At 38.7% G+C, this 19759-nt stretch overlaps 1 long non-coding RNA gene across 13 annotated transcripts in view; it reads left to right on the forward strand.

Moving 5' to 3' along the window:
• LOC140648513 (uncharacterized) overlaps positions 1–19759 on the forward strand; it is a 230908-nt gene that overhangs the window by 136388 nt on the left and 74761 nt on the right. The window contains exon 8 of one of the 13 annotated variants that reach the window (XR_012041257.1): positions 13887–17491. The exons of the other annotated variants lie outside the window; for them this stretch is intronic. This is a non-coding gene — a long non-coding RNA (uncharacterized lncRNA). Of the gene's footprint in view, positions 1–13886; positions 17492–19759 lie in introns of those variants that run through there. 13 annotated transcript variants of the gene reach the window in all.

Raw genomic sequence — 19759 nt, forward strand, 5'->3', positions numbered from 1 at the left:
TCTAAACAACTGGTAGATTAATGAGGTAATATTTGTCTCTAACAAGTGTTTGGCTAAAGAGCTGGTTAGGTGTAAGTCTAGCTTTCCTAATCAACACAGCAAAGCACATCATGCTTGAGACTTTTTCTGAAATTAAAATTTTTGAAACTGATCCTTTTGAGACAAGAGAAGGAGGAATATAGGGTGAGTATCTATGATATCTCTTTGTATTTCTCTCTCTGCAGTTTAATGTGATATTATGTTATTAACAGCTTCAGGCCTATGACAACTTTCTGTGTGGTACAGAATGAGTTAGGAAGATCCCAGTATGACATTACAAGGACATCTACAAAGAGTTATAAACTATATCAGGCAAAACTTCCAAGAAACTCAATACAAATGTTCCCCTACTCTTCCTTCTTCAATAAACCCACTTATGAGATAGGTAGTACTAATTTCCAACAGACTTGCAGGAAAATATCCATGTGGCTTCTGTAACCTGAGGACTGGCATAATCTTAGTGAGAAATTATTCCATTTTCTGTAGAGGATTATTTACATGAGGATACAGAGCCTTTAGTGAGCAGGAAATTCCCAGCTGTCCAACACAATGACTTGCAGTTTCAGGAAGGATAAAGAAAAAGAGCTGGGTGGGCAATTTTTAGTCGGCTTTAGTTGTATTTTTTGCTTGTTCTGATTAGAAGAGAAGATGATACCATTGAAGAAAAACATGAAGCATATAAAGATTATGAGTAGGTTGTTTTTCATAACTGGCAGTGTTTAAACTATGTCCTAAAATATTTTTCTCATTGTCTTAATGTGTTCCCTAGTGCATTCTTCAGTTACCGATGGTATTTTTCAACACATGGTGTTATTTCTTCCAGAGGACTGTGCCCTAAACCATTTAGGCAATTAATATAACCCTGCCATGATCAAGAGGAGGAACTAAACCCCCAATTTTTTAAGTGTTCTAAAAGTAAATGTCTGCCATGTATTTTCCACTTTTGATCCACTTATGTCTGGCTTGCTTTGGGGAAATCAAATCAATGTAGTGCCCCCAGACAATCCCCCAATCCCCCAAAAACTCAGTCCCTGAAACGCAAGATTTTACTTATTTCAGCCTAAAACAGTCATTTAAAATTTGTTCAATGAATTTCACCCTAAGATGCCTGTTTCCTTCTAGCTGGTTATTAAGAAAACCTTTTGGTATCTGTCCCCCACCACTGCACTGCAGACATCTAATAGTGCAAACATTGCATCCAGAGTTCATAGACAACGTGAAATCACAAGTGGGAATCCTGATGAAAGAAAGAGATTATCTTCTTCCATACCAGGGACTCTGATACAGCCACTTGATTTGTTTGTTCCAGTTTGTTGTGCACATCGTATGTACTGTAATAGTAAAAAGGAAAGCTACTTTATGTTATCCTGCCTGCAGCTGGAGCATTTGGGAAGAAAATAAAAATTATACTTTCCCCTAACAGAAAGGGATGAAACACAGGTAATCAGCAAGCAGGGAATTGGGGCAGTAGTGCAGGGGTCTGATCTGCAACAAGGAGCAGACTCAAATGCAGCATTTAGAGGTGATGAAGAGAAGAATAATTGTCTGGGGACCAAGTGATGTAAAGTCAATGTAATGCAGGAAGCCACTGCTGGTTTCCAAATCAAGACTGTCTAAAAAACCCACTAAGTAAAACAAAACACTCTACAAAAGCATCCCCTTCAAACTCTCCCTGTGAAGGAGTGAAATAAATAGTTTTCAAAGCTTTTGTTTTACCTATCTCACCCAGCAACTCTGAGAAGTTTCCACTTAAAGATTATTGTTATATTTTGTTGTTGTGGGGGTAAATCAAGCTTAGGGTTAGAGGCTGGAGTCCTGTTGGTATGTTCTAGCAAGTTCCTTTGCAAGGCAAAGGGGGAAGAGTCCCATAACACACCCCAACACCTATAATAGTCTATTTGTCAACATTACTGTAAAGACTGCCTATGTTACTTTTCTACTGAAAGTTTTGCTCCATCACCATTTACCAGATTTTCACATTTCTCATGTCCCTACTATGAGGCAAAGTTCTAGTTGTTTATTGCTTTTGTATGTGCTGAAGGTTAAATACATTTCAGCTGTATATTCTGCAGATAGGGCGTGAAGTTTTGTGGCATGTCATATTATGGACAGGTACTATATACAATAGGTGCTGAAATTTCTTGCTGTGTTTGAAAGCTTGAATGAATTCTGTAAAACATAAGGTCATTTCTGAACTCCCTAGAAGCCTGAGCAGTGCTAGAGCAAAAGTCAGCTGTAGAGCAGGTGATCTGAAATGGCAGAGACCTCTGGATGAAAAGGATGCTCAGAGCTGGCAGTGAGGGAGGAAGAAGAAAAGCTCTCACAGGGCAGGTCAGAGGACTGGTTCACTGAGAGAGGAGTGAGATCACTGGATGACTTGGTGCAAATCTTTTTGTTCAGATACATGTTTATACTCATCTTCACTTCAGTTATCTTCCTTCAATAAGTAAGTGGCGTTTAAAACTCAGGAGCATAACCAGCTCCTGAGAAATATTATTGCTGAAACTCAGTTCACAGTCTACGTGTCTGTCTTTTGCTCATGCTTGTCTCATTACAGCCACTTGAGTCCCCACCAGCCTGAATGAAACACGAATAGGAGAATAGGATATTTTATGGGGAAAACTATTGCACAGTAGACCATACAGCTACACTTTCATACTTTCACACAAGTGTATCCCCTGCTCTCATGATTTTACAAAGGTTTCCCCAGGTTCCTCTCACAAATGGTGTGAAGCAAAGTTTTGAGAGAAGAAAAGACCATTTAACTGAAGACTTTCCTTGCAGTGAGGGTTGGCCAGTGTTTTAGTGGAGGCAATTTAATCTCTTCTCGACTGGTTATGGACTGACTGATTAAAGACCCGCTTTGTGCTCTCCTGTGGCTGCTGACCTCATCAGTGAGGGACTGCCGCTGCTTCAGCATGGCGGCGTGGAGCTCCCATCTGGATTTAGTGACATTCAACACAAATGAAGAGCTGGTGTGCAGGACTGCTGTGGGAAGAAGTGACTTTGCCTTAATTCTTTTTTTGAGAGGTAGCGCTGCCGGGCCCCTTCCATTGTACACGCTAGAGCACAGAGCAACTATTCAGGCTATTGATCAAATGAAGAAATGCTGTCAGCCCCTTGAAGTCTGAACCATTAAAAGGGATACACATGGTAGGAGAATACAAGCCCAGCCATGCACATCTCTAGAAGTCAGAGGGAGGCTCTTCTAGCTGTACAGACCTTTTGAATTAATTTAACTTTTAGACATCAAAAGGTAGACAAAATATGTAAACAGCCAAAATATATGAAAAAAGTAATTGAATTATAAGAATGCATCATTTTACAGTATTTCAATCACATTCCTGCCACATAGGGAGCCAGTCAGAAAATTCCCCGTGTTTTACAGCCCATTATATACATTTCGCATTTCAAACTATTCTATGAAACAACTGATATCCTGAAAAACATTCCAAAAATGAGATAAGGAAGTGAGCTTATGTGGTGGGCTTTGTAGCTCAGCAGTGGGAAGAGGTTTGTGTGGGATTGCCTACCTCAGGTCAAATTTTTAGGAGTGGTGGAAATGGGTCCTGGAGCTGGACAGGCATGATTTGTCTACACCTTGTATGTGATTTTTTCTTACCTATCTTTGCAGTACCATTCCCTCTCTCTTCCATCCTACAGTCTCCGTGTACATATTCCCAGAAGGTTTCTGATCACTTCACACGAGTCAGCTCCTTGTCCATTGTACCTGCTGCTGTTTTTCAGCTCCACTGTAGCTTGCTGTCCTCTTGTTGGGCTCTCTTACTTCCCGTGTCTGTTATCTCCCAGATCTCAACTTCTGGGATGTGCAGACACCTGGCTTGCTACCATTATACCTGTACTATGAGTGAGCTCGTATCACACCTTTTCCTCAGCCATCAGGTGTCTTTTGGGGACTAGTCTATTTTTAAAACTCTCTACAGTCTTTTGCTGGGCCTTATATGTCACTACCATCCCGTAATTCCTTCCTGTCCATTTAATATAAACATTTTTTAATTTGGCATGAGAATCTGTTGCCTTGTAGCTCCTGTTATCTAAAAAGAAAAGCATTTTCAGCTCATTGTCACACCTGAAAACCTGTTTTCTTTTCTCTCTGTAAAGTCTTTGCTATCATCCAATTAAATAACCGCACTGTTCAAGTTGGTACATCATTCGGGGATATATTTTGCATAAAAAGCACAAATCAGAATTCATTTACAAAGTCCAATATGGTATTCTCATCTTGAGTTTGGACTCTTTCAGAGACAGTAACATACACCAAAGTGACTCATGTTATCTTGTTACTATGGAAACAGTGATGCAGTACTGTTACGGGGGGAGAGCTGTGACATTCGAACGCACAGTATAAAACTGATATACTCCATAGCTTGCATTTTTATTCATCCTTAGTGCTATATAATAGCATAGCATCATAGTGGTGATAGTTATCTTGCTCATGTGTGTGGGTAAGTAATATCATGTGGAAGAGGAAATAATAAAAGAAAGGAAAGTTTGAGACTGAATAGGGAATAAGGGATCAGACCTTCTGCCAGTGATTTATTGTATGTCTTTGGAAAACACTTTTGAGGAAATCAGCGTGTCTCAGTTCCCCATCTGTAACATGCCATCTTTTTCATTCTCTCTTTGTTTTCTTTATTTAGGTAACAAAGCTTTTAATGCAAGAGTGCTTCTTGTTGTGGTTTTAGAGTGTATGGCACAATTTTGGGAAGGGTTTAATTAGGCCACAGCAGTACAAAAAAGACGTAATATGCCTACTGTAACAGAGCTATAAAAACACTTTTGTGCTGTTAGAAGCAAAGCATGTTCCATAAACAAAATTTTTTACATGGTAGATGGCATTCATTCTCAGGGAGCTGGAATGGTCAATGGGATAAATATTTATGCTGTGTGGAAGTAACTAAGAAGAACTGAAGGCGATAATGCAATATGATTTGTAACCACAAAGAATAACACTGCATTCTGAAGAACTTGATGAAAGGTTTGTGTGCAGGAAAACTCATCTGTTTTTTTCTAATTATAAAAATTAGTCTAATGGAGGAACATAATTTTCTGCTACATAATTTGCCATGCTTGTATCTGTAGACCATCCTAACTTCCCCACGACTACTCCTCTAACTGCTTTTTAACATGGAAAAGAAGTTTATAATTTTTTGCGTTGCAAGTACAGATTTTTTAGGCAGAAGCTCCTGTTGGAGCTGGTTGTTAGTTGTTCTTTTTACTAAGTAGGATATTCATGGAAGTATTTGTTGATTTAGTCTTCCTCATAGATTTTGTATTTTTAGTGAAGTCCCTAGCTAGCAGATATAGAAAAGTTTATTGAGAGAAAGACCTATTCCATAAGAAGAGATTTATGGAAAGATTACCCCCTTAATGAATGATTATATTTACTATTTAGTCATTTTTATTGTAATGCCTAGAAGTGTAACCACAGGCCAAGCTGTCCTTTTGCTAGATGCCAGACAAACACTGACTCTAGGGCAAGGGACCAACTTCTGTGTTCCAGTGATTCAAACTTAGGAAATACAATATCAAAGCAGGGTGGAACGGCACAAAAAAAGGCATTTGAACTTCAGCCTCTCACTTTCCTTGCTGCTGTTAGCTTACACTAGGTCTATCCAGATTAGTATTTTCTGTGCTGATAATGCAAAGCCTTCATCTCCAATTTCTGGCAGCAATTCTGAAATTACACTCTTTGAAATACTTCAGTTGCTTTCTGCTATGGCAACTATGAATGAACTGATGACTGATGGTTAAAAGGATTGCTAGTTCCCTACATAAAGGTGTTTTGTTACCTTGGATTCAGGGGAGACCTTACTATCTATGCTAATTTTTTTATTTAGGCTGCTTGTTAGTTCTCATGGAGTGAGTGTTCCACAGCTAGCAGATCCTTGGCCATGCCCAGACTCTTCATTTCTGGAAGACAGTCTGAGGGTTTGTTTTTTTTTTTTTTCCCCAAAATTCCTCTTCTGGTGAAACTTGCCTTTCAAAAATACATAAGATTTTCTGACAGTCAGTGTAAAAAATGTGCAGCTGTGCTGTTTTGTTTTAAATGGCTGTCCTACCTGTTTAATTATTATGGCTATTTCTCTCAATGGCAGCCTCCAAAAGGCTTAGAGAAAGTCCAGCTCAGCCTTTTTATTATCAAAAGTTTATAGATTTCTGATTTAACACACATGAATAAATCCTAACCACCAAAATGAGAGCTACTGAGAAGGTCAGTGTGGTGAGGCTTGGGTGAAGATGTGATATGCAAAGGTGATTTTGATAAAGAAAAGTTCTCAAGTTTGCGGGATGGGATCAGTCTATTACTGAAAATCTGCTGCTGCCCTGCATGCCTACAAATTTGCCCTTTGCGCTGTGCGTTAGATGTAATAGATCCTCATTTCTAAATTGCATGCAGTAGCTTATCTGTCAGAGGAGGAGGAATCAGTGTATAACACTGGAGTGTTATACAAGATCTCTTAAATTAATTACTTCGTTAACCGTACAACAATATATACTTCTGTTACAGCTACCTTTTGTCACCTGTGATCAGAGAACTTCATTCCCCATGAATTACAAGCAGAATTACATCTTCTCTGAAGTCTGTAAAAAAAATTGTTCATACAGGTTGTTCTAGTGCTCCCACATTGGCCCAAATCCTTTGCTGCCTTGTTCTGACCCACATCACTACAGTGGGTCTTCATCTTCTCTAATTTCAGCCACCTTAACGTTGGACATTTAGACTGAGCCATCTCAGCTTCATTACACTTGTCTTAGACACCTATGACAGGATGATGTGTGCTGTCTTTTGGACTATCTTAATTTCAGAGTCTATGTTTTTAAATGGATGAGATGAATCCCCACAGTATGCTTCATAACAAAAATAGTTATGTTTTATACTTTGTATGTATATTTACAGTTATCTGAAATCTGAGGGAAACCAAATGAAATATATCCCTTACTCACTCAGCTAAAATTTGTTAAATGATATCCTGTAATCATGCAGCAACATGGTTCTGATATTGTTATAAATTATTTTTAAACGGGAAATCTCGAATGGGTATGTTTTGCTTAATGGCTCATACTATGGTCTTGAAAAAGGCCATGACCTCTAGGCATTTCTGCTGTGCTGAAAGAAAGGAATTATATTGCCTGGAGAGTTAGGAGAATGTCTTGATTTAGAAAAAGCTGAGGGGCAGAGATTGTCTTTGTATGTGTTTATGTACAATATGTGTTCAGCACTTGGTACGCTTGGTGATGCTTTAATAGGAAACCTCACCATACACTCTTCATTTTCTCCCCTTCTTTATTGCTAGGAGGTGAATTTCCAATAAAAAGTCAGGGGATGCATTTTTGCTCTTGAGCTCCTAAGCTCTGTGTGTGGACAATGCAATCTACTTGGCACTGATTCTGCTTTCAGCTGCAGTAATTGCAATTGAAAGAAATTAGAGTAACTTCAGTGACTTCAGTGGATTCAGAGCAACGTTGTCATGACTGAGCTCCTGTGGCGGTACCTACTCTGCAAGAAGCCAAGCTCTGGCTCAGTCTCAAAGTATCCATTCTGCAAGAGCTGAGGCGGTGTATTTGGTGGTGGATGGTTTCTTGTGCTTGATCCATCTCCATGAGCAAGAGCTTGGACCAACAACAGCACATTGCTGAGGGGTTGCTGACTCTCTCTCTCCAAAGAGCTGTGGAGCTTGAGCGGAGGAGGTATCTCAGCATAGCATTAAGAGACTGATTGTTATAACAGGCTTGGATTGAGCCTTAAGTGTCAGAGGAGACATACGCTGAATGTTTCTGCAGGGACTCAGGAAATGCCATATTCATGCATTTATAGTGTTTTCCCCATCCTCTTGTTATAGCTTAAAGCCAAAGACATCTGTCCATCCCGTTGCCTGAAGATGCTGTCTTATTTTACAGAACTGTCATCAGTGTCAAAATGCAAAAATGTTTTGAGCTAAAGTAGAATGTAATTAGCTTACCCGCTTGAATAACAGCATAAACATCACAATCGTTCCTTCAGAACATGGTAAAAGTTATGATAGGCTTGGAAAGAAGGAGGATGAAAACAGGCTAAGGAGTAATTTATATTTCAATCTAAGCCTCTGTGAGTACTAACAAAGATGAGGCTGATGCCAGTCTTTGAGAATTGTTTGTTTCACCAAACCTGTGGAAAACAACAACCCAAGATCCATGCAGCTCTGGTGCAAAATCTATCTCCTCTTTAGATTTCAAGCACAGCTGTAGAGATGAATATTTGGCCCAGGCCAAAAATGAACCATCAGAGTTTTAGGACTTTACTAACTTTGCTGGTAACTGCTCCAGAGGAAGACTGGCCTCTGACAGCGCTGTTGTGCTAATTTTCCTGTGCTGAGCACTCACCTCATTTTTCATTCAGGTAATAGATGTAATGCCTTTCGAGCTTTTGCAAATCCATAGCACTTCATTACCAGACCAGGGCTTTGGTGATTAATTTTTTGTAAGAATGAGGTGCTGCCTGAAAAAGGGCTTCTAAGGAAAAAAGCAGCCCAAGTGAATGGCGCTTGGCTGTAGAAGTTTTCTTTTGTCTTTGCGGTATTCTATGCATATAGCTGGTCTGGCAGGAAATTAAGAGAAATCCAGTGATAGACTTGAAAGATATCAAGACTAACAGACTTAAAAATAAATGAGGGATTGTTCTTTACAGCACCTAGAAAACTTTTGGACTTATGTTTTCATGGGCATAATAAGATCCTTAGGACTTAAAATTTTAGCGCACTGAGCTGGGAGAGGTGATGGTCTTAGGTAGTGTTACTTTTATTGTCTCTCCAAAGAGCATTGCTTTATGTCCTGATATTCTCTTTGAGATTCTTGTGCACAAAATTATGTCAATTCTGAGGCACTTAATTTCGCAAGAACGCTTTGCAAGACACTAAGATCAGTGATATTCAGATCAACATACAGTAGGTATAGCCCAGAAAGGTATAGAGAAAATGAAAAGCTGAGGTAGTTCCTGGGCACTGTCTTGTGCAAACTGATTGTGTTAAATTCCTCTGTTGAAGTAGGAAACAATGTGGAACAATAAGAGTTTTGACTACTAAAGAGACTACCAGTATTTCTGTATTTATATCAAAATATAATCTGTTTCTTTAGGATACAGAAAATTTCAGGTGTTTCACAGTGTCAGTCTGATAGCAGCCACAATTTAAAGCAAAGAAGACCTATCTATCTAATAAAGAGGGAGTTTATGTTATATTTCAATAGACTTGTAAAACAAATTGCACTGACCTTACACAAGAGCAGTCTTTGAAGGGCAGACTTTGTTCTCCTCCCTCCCTATGCTAACCTCTTGAAGCAGTCATTAAATATTCATTCCAACAGTTATTCTGTCTCCAGTTTGGACTGTTTTGCCTTCTTGCAGGTGAGAATTTCTGGTGCCAGAAGTAAACTTTTTGTTGCTTTTGTGTATGGCACTTCCACTGAATAGTAATGAATGCAGAACACACTGAGTGGCAGGCTAAAATTTATTCTGGACCGTAAGTTCCTGGGCCTTCAATTATTCTTTGCTGTAATCATGTCCTGCAGTCTTTTTCATGCTGTGGCTTCATTTGTGTGCCATGTACCATCAGTGTGGCACAGAAGCTGTGACTCAAAAGACCCCTGTTACTACCAAGGAAAATGATAAGCAGAGAATAAATAGAAAAATGTGTTGCAGAGCTGATTTAAATATAGATTTTCATGTATGGCTGCATGCCTTGGTTTCCCCTGGATCTGGAAAAGGAATTACCAACACAGGGTGAGAAAAATCTGGTGTAAACTAGAAGCAAATGGAAATAAAAAGAAAAACCTCTTATGAGGTTCTCAATCAGCCTTTTAAACTCAATATGTCCGTATATATAAGTTAAGACTTAAATGGTTTCTGGACCAAACCTTGATGATTGTTTCTTAATTACTGTTGATGGATCATCTAGCAAACTGGACCAAAGCTCTAGTCTGTACATCACCTTGCATATTTACTGATTATGACCTTTGTCAGATAGTCAGCACAATTTGTCTCCCTGTGATGATGGTAAATGGACTTTGGAAAGTATTTTACATTATAAAAGAAAAACGTTCAGTATATATTATATCGCTCCTCAGGAAAAGTATCCTGAGAAACAAGGTCTGCTCTGAGATGCAATCACAGACTGCTCTCCAGAAGGAGATTGGGCAATGGTGGCTTTATGTCTTTATTTTAGGCTTATAGAACAAAAGAAAGAAGAGTCGTGTCCCCATAAGAGAGAGTCCAGATTTTGTGTTATTAAAGCCAGCCCCTATATCTATTGATAGCTTCTACAAGTGCTTGGCAAATCAGGCCAGGCATGCTTCCTCTTCATGTGAGAGACCTGCAGAAGGTGACACCAAACCCGAAGCACTGGTTCTATATTTCTGAAGAAAAAGAAAGTGTCATAGCCTCTTTCGGACACTGGTGGAAGTGAAAGAAGGCGTGTGCTTCAGTGTGTGTAAGAGTGAATGTGAAAGCAAAGGTGCAGCTGTCCTCCCAATAACTTCTTTTTCAAGGAAAGGTAATAGCGAAATGCCACAAACACTTTGAAGGAGCATCTCAAAAGCATATACTGAGGGTGTGAACAGCACAAATATGCCTCATAACAGAGACACTCTTGAGCTTTACAGTAAATACTGGATGTGACCTAAGGCTTTCACAATGTGGGCTGCATCTCAATACAGATCATCTCCCCCTCCCGTCCATGGACACACAGCCGCCTTCTTTTCCTCCCAGAGATCAAATAGTATCTGTATGGCAAGCTCAGCAGTTCTTGGCATGGAAAAGCACTATGTAATAAATAAGTAATAAATTAATATTTAATTAAAGCTTCTTTTAATGAAAGTTAGCACCTGAAAGGAGGTGGAGAGACAGACCTATGTGACCAGTCAGCTCTCTGCAGAACAGCAGTGACCACTTTACAGAGACTTATGTTAAAAGCAGAAGCTTATATTGTAAAAAAGAAGACCTATTGCATCTCTTAACTGATCTACATGGTCAGTGCGGGGCTAACACTGCTTGGAATGTAATTATGTGGCCTGAAATCCTTGTGTGATACTGCATACTGCAGTCCTGTGGTCCACTGGCCAAAGATGCAACTCTGAAATGACTATTTGACTTCAGTCGTTTTTAGTACTAGTGTGTAGCTTTTGTTAAATACAGGTCAGGAGATCATTATGTGGATGACTGCCTGTTGGGACTCGCCTTTTCGTTTGGCAGAAATTTTTTTGTTACAGTCAGTTTCTGTCTATTTATGTTTCCGTAACATAAAGGCAGTTATGCTAAGGTAAGGGCAGCTGCAAAGTGTTCAGCTTTTTGTGACTACCCTCTGGTTTCTGAAAAGTTGCTGGAACAAAAATCAGCTATGTAAAGGTTGTATGCTCCTTGCTTATTATTATCTAGTTTTGCTCAGGCTCTTCAGTGGATGGAAGCAGTATGTAGATTTTTGGTAGTGGTTCAGGTGGTATAAGTGGTTCAATTAATTCAGAGTCTTACTTTCTGCTGGTTTGACTTGCTCTGTGCAGAGAGTGGGTTTTGTGCACTCATAATGGCTATATTTTTGAATGGGTATATATCTAAGCGACTGGAAGAATGATCACCTTTTCACATTCAACCCAGTTCAGCCCATGTATTAATATTCCTTGCATTTTCTTGTGCATGTCCTCAGAGAGCAGATTAAAATTAAAATTCTGCCAAGGTTAGGTAGCAGAAAGGATTACTGAGCTAGGTCTTCACCTCTGGAGAGAAAGGTGATATGCAAATGATTGGACTGGACTCATCCTTATTCTAGCAACTATTTGTATGGATAAAAAAATCTCCATGCAACTGACAGTTTGTGCTGAAGAGATATCCAGGACCAAAACAGCAAAAAGGCTGAAGGTCAGGATTGAAGTACGGTACATTGAGAGGGTTATACAGACTTTGCCTGTTTATCTCAAGCTATTAGCATTTCATTTTCAAGATCAGCTCTTTACAGACAAAACTTTTAAAATTATCGTGCCCAATCCTCCCCCACAAACATCCTTTCAGAAGCCCTGAACCAGGCCAAAAAACCAGAAAAAATTGACCAATGAAATAAAAAACCCCTGTCTCATAACGGCTTTTTAATTTAAAGGCCAAATGTAATATCTCATTTTTGAGGGAAAACTTCAATGGGATTTTCTTTTGGATCAGCAGAGAACTGTTTGAGCACTAAAAAATGAGCACTGCACTACTCAATTTCATGCCTGTGTCAGGTTTAGGAATTGAACATTTGGCCTAAACTGTAAGGATGAAGATAACTATTGTGAGTACAGAAAGGGGACCAGTAAATGTAATTGAAGGAATGTCCTTGCCTGCATAATTCACCTTGCAAATATTTCACAAAAATAGCAGAAAAATAAGCTTTCAGAACTTGCCCTTGCTTTTTGTTACCATATTGTTAATGTATGGAAAAACTGGGACATACACACACATTATATACATAGTCCATTGAATGTGTGCATGTATAAATATATAGAAAAGATACACAAACATACCCCCAGACCAGCATCACACTTAAATACGTCTCCACTGTTTGATTGTTATTAACAGGAAAACCACACCAACAGTGCAGTCATCTGTGCTTCTGAAAAATGTAAATGTCAATTTTTGGTCTTTAAAAATTATTAAGCCTAGTAAAAGATAGCAATTTCCAGTGTTTGCTTGGTTGGTAAGATGCAGGAGAGTGAGCATTACTCCTGAGAGCTGCCATTGGTTAGCTGGAGGGAAAATGGATATCAATTATACATAATCTAAGAAGCCTCTGCATAATAATCAGGCCCAGTAGGGGCTTTGGGGCAGCTTCGTTATTCTCTTGTAAACACAAGAGCCCAGATAGACATGTCAGTCAGGAGTAGCGGCTGCAATTCTTCCTTTTTAACACCTTCACATTCTATTGCTTCAATATGCAAACAAGGCTGTTTAGCTGAGGGTTGAGGCTGTGCTAATGAGCTCCCTGCACTAACCCTGAAGTAAAAAGGTTCTGTTTCACAGCTGCTCAGAGACTAGCTCCTCTGGGCATGCTCAGGTACTGGGAAATAATTCCTTTTAAACAGAGAAACGCCAATCAGGATTTCTTGCATACTCTTCTCTTTTCTCAGCGGGCTAATGCAATTACCTCATAACTTGCGAACTTTTTATGGTAGCGGAAAAATGTTTTGTCTTTGAATTATGTATTTTTGTCACCGAAAAGAAGAGAGGACTTGGAAAATTCAGCAGATGTAAAAATCGTACCCTCCCTTAATTCCTGGACAACCATAACTCAAGGCTAATTTTCACCATTTCCTTCTTAAAGGTGGACGGTCCTTTTATCCCTCCCCTCCATGCTTTTCTCTATTTCTAGCATCATTTCCATTTCCTTTTAGCTGGCCCGTGTCATAAGTGACAGAGCAGGCTCCTAGCGCAGGGCTGCCAACTTCATTCCTGCTCGACACTGAAAAGACCAACTTGTGTTGGCTTAGGACCTTGACTCTGTCCTAAAGCTAAGTTTCAGGGCATTGCTGAACTTAACCAACTGCATAATTGCCTTGGTAAAGACACACAGACCCCATGATAATCCTTTATGGATGAGCCGACACTTACAACTCACGATATGAAACATGACGATCTCTCGAATATCCAATTATTCTTATGAATAACGTAGTTTTCTGCCTGGAACAGTCAGAAATCCCCACTGGGTTAATTTAGTGTCTGATAGAAATCATTTGGGTTTTCTGTTTAAAATAGGGCAGCATATGATTTCTTATACAACTCTATGAGATGCTCCCTGTCTTCATTCATTCATTCATTCATTCTTCCCCAGGACCGTGCCTTCTAGCAACGTGACACAGGAGAGCAGACCTATAGGCAGAGCCACAGAAATGTCTGTCAAGTGCAAGTTACAACTATCTCAAACCGTAACGCATTCCTATGAAGAGAGACAGCACATTTTTAACTATTTAGCAGTCAAATATTGTGATCTACTCTTTTTCACTTTGTTATCGGTTGGATTTCTAATGGCTGTCTCCATGCGTGACAATCCGTATTACTGAGTCAGTGGGAAAGTCTTAGCTTTGTAATATTTCAGCACTTAAATTATTTATTATGTTAGCTTTATGGCATATTAAACCCCTGCTTAGACAGGTAGAGCTAACTCCCTTCTGCCTTGCTGAAGCTCATTAAATAGCCATCATAACTGGACAGACTTAATTGTGTTACATCCAAATAATTCTGTCATTTGGATTCAAATCCAAACGGCCTACCCAGAAATCTCACTTATTTGACTGTGACTGGTAAATGATTAAAGTATCCTGTAAGCAGTTTACTTATGGCATGTGGTGAAAATTTACAAGTAAAATTAAGAAACTGAAATAAGATGTGACTTTGCTTGTTTCAGAGTGTTTTTACATTATACCATCCCATTTTAGTACTAGTATCCCAAGCCAGCAGAAAACTCATTTATTCATCTTTTTAAAGGTATTTTTAAAAAAATAGTTGCCAGTGGTTACATTTATCTGTAGTTTGGAATTCAAATTTTCCAGTTCAGAGAATAAGTGACTGAAAAAAATATCTGCTTTCCATTCAGATCAGCTTTCCACATGTCAGTTTACAATTCTTCACTTTGCATGGTCCAAATGATGAGCTTTTAAGCACTGTTATTATGAAATTATTCTATTGCCTTATAGCTCTCGATGAGGAAGAATGCTGAGGTAATTAAAACATTTTTCTGGGACTCACAGGACCCCCTCTTCTTCTGAAAAGTGTCTGTGCCATTTTAGACAAGTCACTTGACACTAAAGTTTTATGAAACATACTTAGGAATTTAGGTACTTTCTCAAGTACTAGGTGATTCCTCTTTATGCAGTCGTTATCCCTAATAGCTGGATTACAGGTGTCGCAAGGGTTTGTGACCCAGAGGAGTGTCCAGCTCCAGCATACGTGGAAAGTTTTGACACTGAAACCAACATTTTTCTTTCCTTCATTTTGTATTTTGCTTTGTCTATTTATACTTCAAGCAATTAGGACAAAAATGCCTTATGCTGTGCTTATGTGGTAAAAAACTTACTCAGGAATAAAAATTCCATTCTGACTATTAATTTTCTACCAGCTCTCTATCATGAAAGGACCTCTATACACAGTCAGTAGCATCCAATAGAGGTGAGATTAATCTCATAGAAGTATGAAAAAAGCTATGAAATCCTTTCACTGCATTCATATACAATTTGCCATTGACATTTTGGTTTCTACAAGAGGTAACAACAGGGTTATGACACCAAAGTGGAGAAAAATACCTTAAAAATAGTAAATGAACTGTACTGTATGACTGGGGGAATTGTGCAGTGATTTTGTATTTGGTTTTGATACTCAAAAGAAAAAAAGATTGAGCCATGCAAAGGTGCACCTGTAATACCAATTTTTTCATCATGTCATCAAAATACCAATACTTATTACTTCATTCTATTTAAAAATACCTTGCATTGTGATTCAAGGTAGTGATGTTCAACCAGTGAATTTTATAGAGTCCCCAAAACCAGGCAATTTTTATCAGCTCACAGAATAATAATTTCCTAATTCTCTAGGATTTTGCAGAAGGCTTGAAATATCTCATCATGCAAACTACTTGTTTGAAAACCAAACATAAAAAATAAAGGACATTAGGATACATTTAATCACTTTTGGGGTGCCTTTCCCTTCTTTCTAATCACATATAAAGACCTTTCTCTATGTTTATTCCTTTGATTTAATCATGTAGCTGTTAACACAGCATGGGCAATGATGACTAGCTGAATTCTTGGTGTTCAATTTATTGTTGTTTGTATAAAACAATAAAAAAAATGATCTTACACAAATATTACTATAGAAAATACCCTAATTCCAGTGCAACTGGACTATTGGAGGCAAGAAATTCAAGCTAGGTGGACTAGTAGCCTGCTAGGAAACAGCAAGGTCTGTTGTACAATTCTGGGATGTGGTATAGGTACTTAATTTGATACAACTTTGATTTAGAGGGTACAGATTGTCACAATTCAGGGCTACTAGCCATAAGCTGATTTGGGAGGTGGGTATATATGAAATGAGGATTTTGTTCTCTTCCCTTGAATATACCTGAAGTAGTTGATCCTGTTCAGCTCTGCTTGAGAGCCATACAAAGGGTTGTCCACCCTGGCTTTGGAAATGGTATGGACCCATGTTATGCATTTGAAAACAAAATATTCTGATAGTGGAATCATCAAGTTTCACTAGGAAAATAAGCAGAACCCCCATCAGTAAGACAGCAAAAAGTGAAACAGAGTAGTGAAAAGGGCTCTGGGGCAAACACAGTGGCTGCCTGCAGCTAGGGTGGGGATGGAGATGGACTTGGCCATGATGCATACCAGTATGCATCACCCATTTCACTGGTGGGAGGCAGATAATGCCATGCTTTAGCATCTCTCTGGGATCCTGATGAGTCTAATACTGGCTTTGTTACAATACGTACTTTAAGACTACTTATTTATTAATATTGTTTTCCTTCTATTGAAAGGAAAGCAAATTGGTTCCTAGTTGGTTTCATTAAATATTTTCAGTGTATAAATGTTTTCAAATTAAACACTGACTCCATAAAATCATCCCAGGTACTGTCATAGCTTCAGGTCATTAATTCTATTTTTTAAAGTATTAATACAGATGAAGGAACTTTGTTCTTTGTCTCTGTCTACCAAAGTACCTGAAGTGAACTTTTTTCCCTCTACTCCTGCTAAATTACTAATTAGTTCAATGTACCTCAGAGGTGAGAGCCTTTGAGATTGGCAAAACTTGTGTTTTCAACACAAGTTTATTAAGACAGTAGTTGGTGCTCTTGATGATAGATTTAAGGATAAAATTATATTCCTTCTTTTTTTTTTCCTTGAGTAGTATCAAAGAGTGAAGCAGTTGATTAAAACAGACACAGTATAATCAAAATTGTGCAATAGTCTAACTTTATTACAATAATAGAGACCCCCCACCGCAAAGAAAAATATTATATGTCTTCTCACGGGAAAGTGTTATTGATATGTGTCTGTTGGAAAGTCTTAGGTTCAGGCTGGAGATGTAGTTGTTGGTGCCAAACACATGACAGGTGAAGTTGTATAGGAAAGATACTCCCCCACCACTTCGGTTCCTTCCCTGCACAGTGAGGAGAAACAGGAAAGCCAGGACTGAGGCAGTTGCCTTGGACTAGTAATAGTGTCCTTGGAGTGCTCAAGCTCAACCTGTCTGTCCTGGGGTAGATTTGCTGAGAAATTAAAGCAATGATTCACAGTGTACATCTTAAAAGCAGAAATGCTTATTCATGCATTTGAAAAGGGGGAAGGTGGGAATATTAGAAATATCTCTTCCCACTTCTCTCATGCTCCCCTTCAAACACGTTGTGGAGATTGAGCTGATATCCAGGGTATTTGAATGTCTAGTGACCTTAAGAGAACACTTGTAATGTAAAATGCTGACTAGCATATAGCGGCTACTGCATTTTCAGCCATAGAGAAGAAGGCAGAGATGCAATTAAGGATAACATATTCCTTTTAAAAAAGTTCAGGTGCTGAGTATTTAGTAATATGATAAAGCGAGTGACACCAAAAACACACTATGACCTAAAGAGCCAAACAAACTTATAAATGTTATGAGTATTAATGTACTCAATATCTTTTTAATCAAGTGCTTTTGTTTGGGCTGAAAACATTAATGAGATATCTCATAACTTCACAACAGAATTGAAATTTGTACCTAAAACTAGGAATATCAAATAGCTATTGCAACACAGCAATAAAAAAGCAACTTGTTGGCTTTTATTGAGATAAATATTATGATATGTTGGCCTTAAAGATTTTTTTTTCTGAATTGTATTTTTCTTCATGGATAGTAATTCCTGACAAAGTCAAAGAAAAAACTTACATAAATTCAGAATGTAAACTACTGGGTAAATGATGACAAAATGCTTACAGATGTTGATACATGGAGCACCAGGAACTCAGAAAGAGGTAAGAATAGATATTGTTACTGTCCCCATGTTACTTATTAGGAGATCTGACCAAGAAATTAAGTAATTTTTTTAATGTTATTTGATAAGTCATCATATATATTGAAGAAGGGCTGAAAGCTAGGGGAGGAAGTTCTGGCTGTGCTGAATATCAGAGATCTGTCAGTGATTTCAGTCTTTACCTGGAAAGACTTTTCCTAGGCTGTGCTTTTAGGTGGTCTGTCTTCTCCTTTAAGTCTTCCTCATTTAGCTTAGTTCTGTCAATTATTTCCTTAATAAGACAGGGGAGTTGGGAAGGAGAGATTGTAAATGCTAAGAAAACTATTTACTTTGTGAGCACAGACTGTATTTCAGATATTGAAACCTTCTCCTTGCATGCAATCACCATTGTTCTGAACACCCTGAGGAAGGAAACAATAGTTGTGTTGGAGAGTGTTTTAAGCCCATCGTGAACCAGAATTTTCACACATAGAACAATAACATATATTCCCCAAGGGCTGTATTCACTTTAGAAAGTCCTTTAGAAAAAATGTTGCTTTGGGGCAGTAAAACAGGTATCCATTTAGTATTGATATCTTTTGTAAGTAACTTATTTAAATAAGAAAACTGAAGGTCTTTTCTTTAGTGGCCCTTTCATACTGGCACTTTTAAAGATGGGGACATGATGAGTTACACAAGCTGTCTCAGCTTTTATTATTCTAAGATTATTTTCTTATTTCTGATCGGCCTCCAGCACTGGCCCTAGCCACTAGGAGACCTTATGTTAACATCTTCCAGGGCCTCCAGGGGAGGGTCTTGAGAAATCTCTTCATTTTTGACAACAACTCTTACCTCCCCCTCCTGCCTCATTTTGCCTGCTTTCAAGCCAGTGACAGGTTGCATCACAAAGTGAGATTGTGCTGTAGCCCTCCTGGGGATTAATGCTGTAAAAGAAAAAAAAATAAACAGAAGATGGTGGTTTCTCAGGCTATTTCACAATTCTGATCCACACTGGAGTGATTTTTGATTAACTTTTCAGTGGTTTGACTGTATGCAGGAAGAAAATGATAGGGAAGCAGTGGGCAGTGGGAAGAGAGGAAGGCCATGGGCACAGCTTCCTGAGCCCCTTCAAACTGCAGGATCCCCTCCCAGGCACTCATTCCCATCTACCTCTTAAAATCCCAGTGTTTCAGTTCAGAGGCTCCCACCAGAAATCTCACTGCTTCTCTGAGGTCCTCCCTGGCAGAATCCATTTTACTGATACTGTAAAATCAGATTTGCCTATAAGGCTGGAGTGCTTTGAGCTAAGTCTAGGTCATAGTATCAGTTATCTCTGAAATTGTTGTCCCAGTCAGCAAACTTGTATGAGGTCCCAGAATGGTCCAAGACTAGATCTGAAGATCAAAGGTATGATCCAAGACATTCTTGGATCTTCAGCTGTCCTCTTGCCCAATACCATGAGCCATCCAGGACTACCAATCCTGCAATTAACTGTGTTGTTAAAAACCGAAAATAAATTTTGGGTTTTATTTCTTACAAATTTCTTCAAGTAAATTACTGGCATTAGATCATTCAAGTTAGATCATTTGAACTCTCTAGCCTTCATTTTACATTTCAAAATTATACCTTATGGACACCTATTTTTCTACACATGGGGATTTGGATACAGGCTAAGAAGGGAGACTGATTTACTTCCAAGTACCAGGAGGGAAGGTGTTGGA

Source organism: Ciconia boyciana, chromosome 2 (assembly GCF_034638445.1).
Source record: "Ciconia boyciana chromosome 2, ASM3463844v1, whole genome shotgun sequence".
Classification (NCBI taxonomy): Eukaryota; Metazoa; Chordata; class Aves; order Ciconiiformes; family Ciconiidae; genus Ciconia; species Ciconia boyciana.